This window comes from Heliangelus exortis, chromosome Z (genome assembly GCF_036169615.1).
Source record: "Heliangelus exortis chromosome Z, bHelExo1.hap1, whole genome shotgun sequence".
Taxonomy (NCBI): Eukaryota; Metazoa; Chordata; class Aves; order Apodiformes; family Trochilidae; genus Heliangelus; species Heliangelus exortis.
Genome location: NC_092454.1, coordinates 15,155,829 through 15,166,451, shown reverse-complemented (window position 1 = coordinate 15,166,451; position 10,623 = coordinate 15,155,829).

Sequence of the window (10,623 nt, the reverse complement as noted above, 5' to 3'; positions counted from 1 at the left end):
GGCCAAGGATGCAGCCCTGCAGGACCCCACTAAAGTCCTAGTGGACTGTTCACTAGGTCCTAGTAAGACAAGGCACCCAACCTCACGCATTCTGTAAAATTAAGCAAGTGCACTGGGATGCTCAGCATCTTGCAGAGCTGAAGTTTTTTTAAGAGGTGAAACCCTGAAGCTGACGTAGGTGAAAGGTTACAAGAAGGTAATGAGAACATACGCACTTAATTTGATTTTTCAAAATAAATGACCCAAGAATCTCAGACCTAAGTCAGACAAGTTTTTCTGCTTGTTGGCAGAATAAGTGAACAGCTTGTTAACTCCTGTCCAGTACTGAGTGCAGCCATCCTCCCAGAAGTTATGAACCAGAAGTTATGATTTGTGGGTTTTGCTGTCTGTGCAGAGCATTGTGTAGGGTTAGAAAGCCTACTATGAGTGCAAATGCATTAAGCAACTTCCATGTTTTAACAGAACCAGATGAAGCAAAAAAAGCACACCAGATACTGAAAAAACAGATGTATTTGTAAGGTGCAAGAACAAACTGCAATACCACTGAAATGAGGGGGGAAAAAAAAAAAGGTGTCATCTCATTTGACTTATAGCATTTTATCTGCAACTGAAATCCTCTGAATTAATGGAAGAGACTTAAAACAAAAAGCAAGTACCTAGCCTTTTGGCATGATAGCAGGGTACTTTTTCTGTTCCATTACATACATTTAATTGCAGTCCAGGACTGCACAACCTTCTTCATTAATTTTGCAGCTTTAGAGTCAGATTTTTTTATTGGCCTCTTCCTCTTGCTTTATACCCTGTAAATGCAGAACAGCCTTGAGAACTATCTTGCAAGCAAAATTATAGTTTAAGTATCTTAGTTAGTAAAACTTCTATGACATGTTTAAGCCACCTCCACTGAGGGGTCCATGCTCTTCTGTGTTACTGAACATGATCTTGCTGTTTTGCAGTTTGCCATCACGTCTGGGACCACCATCCCCAAACCTGATGTGCTCAGGAAGTGGCTCCCAGATGTGGCACAGGAAGGATATCTCACTTCTCTCAGCCTGGAGGCTCCTGTCTTGCTCTGCAGCCCAGTATACAGATAACCTTCTTCAATGCCAGGGTACACTGCTGACAAGGGAGAGACCATACCGTCTTTTTTCCAAATTTGATCATTTACTTATTTTTGTGTGCACTAAAGAGCTTCGCAGCCTCTACTGACATAAAGAAAAGAGCAACGCTGCCAGAACGGAGCCTTTTACAAACCTCACCGCAAAAGACATCACACACACTTCCCATTTTCTTACTACTTCATGGTGCACAGTGCTCAGATCCACCTCCCTCCCTTTCCATTCCTCTCCCTCCATAGGTGGCAGGTGAAGGAAAGCTGAGAGGCTGATCAGGGAGAAACAGAACAGATTTTTTGTCTTTTAAGTGTGACTTCATCCATCCATGGCAGAACCTCCAGCTTGAGGGGAAGCTTCGGTGAGACTCCAAAGCCAGGCCGCAGCCCCCTGAGGCAAGCCAAACATGGAGGATGGGGACACAGGGTCCCTGTGTGGTGGCCAAGAGCCCTTGCAGGAGCACCCAAGAGACAGCTGTCTGTAGACTGAATTAAAGGGGTCTGCTGTAAGGAGGCATAAAGTAACATAATTTTTACCCAGCATAATATTACTACTGTGCAAGAGGGACGCTCAAAGAAACACCAGTGCTGGAAATGCGAATGGAGCCATCAGTATACAAAGTAAACATCTGTGCAGCTGTCACTATAGATAGGCCAAAAGGAATTTACGACCTTTTCCCCCCTCTGTATTTGCATTTTTCTCTCATTAAGCTTTGTAGGCTAACATGCAACTTAAAGGGAGACAATACTGTTATTTCCCAGTCCCTCTGGCAGAGAAGCCATAAGAGTGACATTAAGATGTGATTTTCTTCAATTTTTTTTTTTTTTTCCTTTTTTGGGAGTGGCAGATACCACTTTTATGGTTTGGGAGTTTTTTATTGTTTCAGGGGGCTGTTTAACTTTTGGTTCAGACAGTGAAGATAGTCCCGTCACAACACTGTTCCATTTGAGTTAAGAAACATGAATCACCGAGCCTCTCACTCTCCAGCTCCTTCTCCTGCTCCAGCTCCAGCTCCAGCTCCAGCTCCAGCTCCAGCTCCAGCTCCAGCTCCAGCTCCAGCTCCAGCTCCTTCTGTACCTGCTCCTGCTCCAGCTCCTTCTGTACCTGCTCCTGCTCCAGCTTCTGCTTGTGCTCCTGCTCCTAGTCCAGGCTGTCTCTCACTGGGCCTCTGGAGCAGAAGTAGTCTTCTTCAGTAAAATGTGCTTTCTTCTATCATTGACACAGTATAGCATTCCCTCTTTTGGCTAAGATAATGGTACAGATTAAGTTATGAAACCAGGTTCTGGGGTTTAATTAATGTGGTTAGAAAATTGGGTAGAAAGGCAATTTAGCGTGCTGCTGCTGGGGGAAAAAACCCTTGCTGACAGCAGAGAATTTGACTTATAATGTACCATTCACACAACACTGATGTCCTTATCTCTGAACTGACAAAGATTTTTTTCTCAGTAATTTGAACACCAGCTGGTGTCAGGATTTTGAATAATATGAATACTTGTAATACACTTCTTATCGTGTCTATTTATATCTCCTTTGCAGCTAGGAATTTTCATTAGTGAGAATTTTCCTTATGGGGTGTTACCTTCTTTCTCTGTAGGGAGGGATTCCTGATTATCATTCATATTCTTACTTGACATGCTTTCTCCAGCTATTCAATGTGTTACCCAGATTTCAACTGAAAATTTAAAACTGCTGCTGGACTCTTCATTGAAAGCTCAGTTCTACGCACATTGTGCCTATCTACAGACTTTCTATGTTACCATGAGTAAATTCATACCACACTTAGATGTCACAGCTGGGACTTGCAAAGGAAACAGGAGATAAAGGATCAATTCAGCTTGGCACAACAGTGCCTGGTAGTGTGCTTCCCCATCAGATTGAAGGCAGGTAAGCACTAAAACACGGCCAGAAATGCAGGAACCCTGTGTTACTCCTTTGTCTGGTTAAGGTGAATAATGAAAAAACATGGTTTCTAATCTCTAGGGAAACCATTCCTTTTGCACTAGTTTAGCCTTTCAGAGTTACTCCACCACAGGATACCTTGTTGCTGTGAAGCTGGAGCAGTGGGGTACAGGCCTTGCAGACTGTTGAGCATCATCACTGTGCTTTCTTTTTTTAGAACATGTGTCATAACCACAAAAACAACTAACTAAAGAAATTGTTCTCCTCCTTGCGAGCCCCCTCCAGTATATACAGAAGAGGTATGGAATTCTGAGTCCCAAACTCAGAATTTGGGACTTTAGACTTTATTTAGTCTAAATAAGACTAAATAAAGTCTTATTTAGCCCTTTCTGTTGAAAAGTATTTACCTGCCTTTTCAGTGTTGCTGAGTATCTCTTCTTTAAAGGTCTTAAAACTGCTCTTTGTGCCACATACACTGGTAATGCTCATGAAACACCTTGTTTCATGCGTGTCCGAGTTTTTTAATTCTTTGTGAAACTCACTGTGTATACTACAGTTTGTTTAGAGAAATACATCTCAGGATGGCAGATGAAATGGCTAGACAGACTTGGTTTTATTTTTATTTAGTTTATATTTTTAACCAGTCTTTAGGCATAGTTTATTTGACAACCATTTTATCAGTCTCAATGATGGCTGAATTAAGTGAATAGTATTTGCCAAAGAAAAAACCAAAACAAGACAGGATATTGAAAGAATTAATTTACAATTTCCATAACAGAATATTTCAAATGTTTAGGGGGTAGCTAAAGAGATGTAGGTGAGGAAGAGGCAGCTGCCTCAATGGTGCTGCTGTCTTTTGCACAATATAGACTTTATGTTAGGAAGTTCATGCAGGATTTAGAAAAAACAGAAATTCTAGCTGCTTCTATGCCTCAGTGAATGCCTGGTTTGAGCCAAGATTTTCACTTCCTGAGAGAACAACCCAATGCTCTTGTTAAAAAATAAGTTTGGCTCAGCCCTTTAGTCAGGTGCTAAAAGTTATTATTATATAGCCATCCGTACTTGCAGCTAGTATGCAGCCCTAGTATGTGAGCTGAGAATTTCAGGAGACATGCAGGGTCATGCCATTTTCAGATCATCATTTCCACATCTCAGAAATGCCTCAGCTACTTCTGAGTAAGCTCAGAAAATCACACTGGATTCAAATGGATGCAGTGAAGCAGTTCTCTTGTGGTCCTCTGTCTGTCTTTCTGTTAGGAAGCATGGTCCTGTTGTGTCACACTTTGGTATTCTAGCAATCATATTTCTTGGCCCAGTTTCAAACGTATCTTTGCCAAGGTTTCAGAAAAGTAAAAGGAGACAGAAGTATGAATTTATCTTTCATATTAATTTGAGAAGACATTATACCTAGAAGGCATTTCAGACTCATAATCTCACCTAACTGAAAATCTAAAACTCATGTTTTCCATTTAATCCCTTCCTTTTTCACCTTATTAGCAATGAAGACCTTCAGAAATAGATTGAAGGGATTATCCATTGAATTTATATTGTTCAGATTATTAAGTTTGCTTGGTGTATTTGTGCTTCAGGAAACTACTTTGTGAACAGACTTTACAGCCTGCAGTCAAGTAGCCTGTTTACAATGTTAGGATTAAATTATACCTGGCTACTGTTGCAGTGCTCCCTTATTATGTGCTTCATGTACCGCAGGTGTGATTTAATTAAGAGTCAGAACTGAAGCACTGGGTATTCTTGGATGACAAGGTTTCACAGACATCTGCCACAGCTCCTTAGTTCTTAAGGAACATGGGCATGTTAGTGACAGTTAGAATGGCTAAATCGATGTGTGAAGTATGTAGAGAAATATCTAATGATGCACATGAAATCAGTAACAATAACTCTTGCTACAATGTTTTTTAACTGTCAGGTACTGGGTCTCTTTACAGACCCAAAGACAAAAAAGGCAGGGGCGCTTGAGAGGACAGAATTGCCATTAGGTCTCTGACTTATGTATGTATGCATTTTCTTAGCCATTAATAATTCTGTAGGGCACCTCCACAACTAAAAGCTGTGAAAACAAATAGCAGAATAACAACATCATCTGAAACAAACTAACAAATAAATAATCATCCTGTGATATGTAGGATGTTCCTTTAGTTCTTCTCCATGAGAGAAACTGAATGACTTAACTTCTCCCTTCTGTCTTCCATTTCATCATTTTATATCCTTCCCAAATTGCCTAAAAAGTATTAATAACACTCAAAATTAGGTGAGGTAGGTGACTCAGCACCTAACATAGAAAGGGAAGAAAAAGGGGGAAAAACCTCTTTATTTCTTTGGAACTGTGTAGTAACTTTTACTCAGTTATTTCTAGGCTCTCCTAATGCTCACTGGGCTGGTGGAGTGGGTGCAACTTTTGGCTTAAATTACCATAATCAATATGAAATAGCAAGCATTCATAAAACAGTTAAATTTTGTTTTATGATAAATTCCTCCACCAAACAAATAACAGCAATTGTACTTGGATAAAAAAATACAAAATGTTCCCAGCACTGCAGTTTTCTTTGCTGTTTCTATATTTAATGGCAAGCATAGCAATTTCAAACTGTTTAAGTTATTATAAATGACCGAGACTCAATATTCTGTTAATAGTTTAATTAATTAATAAAATTACAATAAGCAAACCAGCGCTGGGTGTGTGGGGAGTCTCCGCTCCACTCGCATGTAATTAAAGCTCTGGAATTACCTCTTATTGATTACAATTCTATGCATATTCAAAAGAAAGTGGGTTTACATACATATTCATAGGATTACATCATGCCATTATAATATTCATGATAGGCGGAGTCTTGTTTTGGGGAGATATACGGGGGTCGTCAGGGGGTCTTTGGATGAAGTAAGAGGTCTTCCTCAAGCTTGAACTTTCTACCTTTCTTGATATTGTTGACTTCATTATGTTGTTGCAAGATGGTAACAGACCCTAGCCATAATTTTCCTCTTATCTGCTGGTTATGACATCTTCTTGTGCAGGTGTTCACATTCCTTGTGTGCCTAGTTAGCCTTGGCAGTGTCTTAATTTAAGAACAGGATCCACACTCTTAATTATCTTCGAGACAGAAGTTAGTCTTGTTAGGGCCTTGTTTTGTTCACGCTGTTTCAGTGGAAAAATCACGTCTCAACTGTTTTGCTTAGCCCCACATTCACTTCTTACTCAGTTTAATTCTTTTCCTGAATTTTACTGGTTAGGAATACAAATTCATCAACATACACTACCAAGTGGTGGGGGTTTTTTTTAGTTTTTAGGAAAATGAAAGAAAACAGTTGTTATAAGCAGTGCAGAATCAGTATTGAATTACTTCTTATCATACTGTTATTGATCCCGCTTGGCTACTGGGGCTGTTTTTTACAGTACACTGTGAAATACGAAGTTGCCCCTTCTCCAGTGTGTGCTGTATGGGTTTATTAGTATTCCCTTTGCAGCATGGCTCTGTGTCACCACCGTGGCAGCTGTGTGGTTTGACATATTCTGTTCTTCTCTCAGTGACAAGCACATCCACATGTCATTTCTGCAAGAGAGAACTAATTAGTCAGCAGTGATATTCTCTCCCATTGTCTTAATTGAGACAATGTTGTCATAAATGAGTAATGAGGATAAGTGAGTAAATGAGGATTTTGTGTAGAATTCTGTTAGAAAGGCAGAACTTCCAGTCTGTGGATTTCTCTCTGTTTGGAGATGCACTGTCCGCTATTGCAGATTGCCTCAGCATTTCAATACTTCATTTTCCATATGCAGTTTTGAAGATAAAGATTCTTTACATTACAATCACTAAAGACAATGGAGAAGTTGTTACCACGTATCTAAAACTAATTTCCAAGATTTTCTACAGCCTTTTGCTGTTTGGTTTGTTTTGGGGAAAATGACCAAACCCCAAAACAAATATTCAGTCTTTTTTTCTAGATATAACAAAATAAATGGAAAGAAAATCAAAATGACAAAATAATGTGTGCCTGCTTATAGGAAGAAATTAATAAATTTCATTAACAGTAGTTCTCATGACAAGTACCACAGCTATTTTTAACAGCATAAAGTATTTTTCTGGCATTCAAGAAAGAGCTAAGGTAGCATATTTTCATACAAAAGTAGTGCACGTTGTGCAATTGTTCTAAATAGCTCAGAGGTTCTTCTGGAAATGAGATTTTTTTTTTCCTGACTTTTTACCTATAGAGCAAACAGAGACTAAAAGACTCTAAAAAAGACTAAGGACTCTAAAAGACTTTAAAAAACAGTTACTGTTTTAAGTATTCTCTGGAATAACCTGAGCTTTCTGTCATTGCAGGGCATGGTGTGACAACACTGATATTCCAGTATCCAAGTCAGTCTGATACTTTTAGAGTTGATTCTGTGATAAGAGGGAAGAATTCACTAAGACATACCTCGAAATATGTCTGATTTTATTTGCCTTTTAAATTCTAAGAATTCAGTGGGTCCAAGAAAAGCACCATAGAAAAATATGTAGCTCCATTTTTCATTTTTTCCTATTTTTTTCTGCATGGCCCAGAAACCCACCAGCTCTTCTGAAGGGCAGTACAAGAAGAGATTTGTCCCACGTAGTGTAGAAAACTGATTATCATCAAGGGGAGTGGGACTCAGGATTTGTTAAGGGGCTATTATGATAGAACATTTCTAAATATGTTCTCCAGTTACTAGACATAAGCAAGATTATTTTTTTAGGTGATAGATTTTCCAGCTTGTTTTTGCTTCCCCTGCTTTAGTGGAGTGAACATAAGAAAGAATACTTGATTCCTCATAAAAAAATTAAAGAAGCAGCAGTGAAAGTTTACCCAATCTGGTTTTGTAGACAAGAGAAAGAAGCCACTATGAAGATAAAAAGCAGGTGAACAATCCTGAAGCATAGGGAAGATGACTTTACTTAAAGCAAAACCAGAAAGGAAATGGGTTAATAAAGGAAAATGTCTCTAAAACACTGACTGTGATGCCTGTGTCACTGGGCAGAGGCAACCACTCTAATCCTGTCCAAACACTCCCACTCACTTTCACCTACCTGTGTTTCTTATAATTAAATGGTGAGTGCAGTGGAGTAAGATCTGTTTTCCTGCAGAAATAAAAATAAAATCTGGATCCAGAAACTTTGATAGCTACCATGATTCACCTTAATAAAGAGATCAGAGATGAGTTTGGCTTCAAAAACTTGTAAGAAGAAGAAAGCTACATAAAAAAGGGTAAGGAGAAATTGTTACTGTTAATAAATGCAAAGATATCATCACTACTTCACAATGTCAGAAAAATTAATTGCTGTGGGCCAGAAAAGTACTTTTCATGTCCAGTCTCTGTAGATGATGTATCTACCCACTTTAGGGGATGGACTTACCCACTATGGGCATTCTGTTGACCTTACATAAATAACTATGAGATACTGAAGAAACAGACAGAGATGTGGTGAGCAGCTACAAAAGAAGAGTGTAAACTCTGGAAACCCTAGGGAAGGACCAGGTATTATTGAGAATTACAGGTTATAGTAGAAAGTGAGAGCTCAAGCTGAAATGCAAGTGTTAGAACTGGAAAACAGTCACGCTATCCAAGGAAAGAGGGAGACTGACTGGGGACCGGCAGGTCAAGCCCTGCTGGATTTCACCCACCTTGATATTGAAAAGTCAGACTCTGTATGGAGATGCAAGATAATCTGTATGGAGAACTGAAGTTCTACCTGGAACCAGGAGGCCAGGATTAGGTATGGTGGGAGAAGGAAGAGGAGTTTGAAGACCAGGTGCAATGCACAGAGTGCTGGAACAGTATGTATGCTGAAGATATGGAGCATATGAGGAGATGCACCTCTGCCCATCCTGCTCAAACCCTTTGCAGGCAGGACCAGAAGGAAGGAATGAAGAAGAGAACGATGGCTACTAGAAAAAGGCTCCACACACAGATCAACAGAAACACATTTGGCTCTTCAATCAAAGTGAATTGTCACTAGTGTAGCATTTTTCCTTCGCTGGTATTGATTAGTGTCTATTTCTTTGGCAGAAAATTATACTGCTAATTCACTTTTGTTTAATTATGAAACAAAGTTCTTCTAGCCTCCTCTGTTTAGTGAGGTTCTTCATTATTCTGCAGACTTTTTGAGTTATGCCAGTAACCAACTGAACCACAGGCCTGTAGCATGTTGCTGAAAATCACCAAAGCAACCATGAGGTAAGAAAAGGGTGATCCTTGCTCTGTACAGAGGGACCTGCCAAGTACAGGACTAGATAAACTGCAGTCCTCAGTTTCTCACAATGAAATAAGCAAAGATACCTATCTACACATTCAAATAAATGTAGAGCTTCAAAATTGGTCTGATTAGAATATTTCAACTAAGAAACAAATTTAATGAAATATTATCTCTACATAGATTTTCTTTTATAATTTATTTTGACAATGCAAGACCCTCATTTTGCAAAGACTCACGGGCTAAATTTCAGGCATGTGAGTCCTATTGACTTGATGACACTTGCCACATAGTATTACATGAAGGATCTGAATCTGCAGTCAGATTATAAAGCATATTAAAGGACTGAAAGCACGGACTCTATTACATTTAGGGCAGAAATGTACTCATATGTCCTAGACTTTGAAATAAACAGTCTGCACAGGAAGCTCTTATTATTCTGCAAACAATGGGGACATATCCTGGAAGGAACAGCACTGTGACCTCTGTGTGTGGTTGATAGCAAGGATCAAGATATAATATTGCCAGTGTCCAGACAAAGGTAGAGTATTAGCTAGGAACAACTCCAGTCCTTTTTTCATTAAAGACTTTCAGGCTGTGGCAAAAAGATAAAAAAAATTAATTAAATATAATAAACCAAATTCTTCAGGAACAGTGATGTTGCAATGTGCTAATTTAACACAGGATCTAAAAAATGCTCTCTGAGGATGGATACCTCAATGTCTCTTTCTGTCTGTATAGGGACTCTGGGACCCTAACTTCAACAACACCCTACTTATATACCCTTGGATAATTATACTGTGAAAACATATCTTTAGAAACTTCAGTGGTAAATACAGTAATATCTAGTAATACCTTGATCTAGAGCAGCAAGCTAGAGCATCCAATCCTCTCTTAACTTGAGCCAACAGGAATGTGATTTTAGTGGATTCAGTCTACACCTATGTTCTGTTTGGAAACTGGGTCCAGTTCACTGTCAGTATGACTGGGAGTAGGAGCATGGCCCACACACAGCTTATTGATGCCAGGATGTCTGCTTCAGAGACACCCTGTGGTCACAGTGTGTCAAACAAGCAAGAGAGAAATAAAGACTTAATTCAAAGATTTAACCCTCTGCATTTGTATTCTGGAAATACAGTGTTTATTTATCTTGCAGGACATTATAACTTAAGGCTTACCTTCTGTTCAGTTACTCTGGAACTGTTTTGAGATTTTATCCCTGTGTGCTGATGCTCTATTCCCAGGACAAGGGTATGTCCTTCTGGTGTAGTTTAATCCACTTCGAATTAACAGAGAGTTCTTATTATGAAATAGTAAGGATGGGACTACATGCAGTTGTTCAATAATAGCAATTTTTTTCTGAATTCCACAATTAGAGACAACTTTCA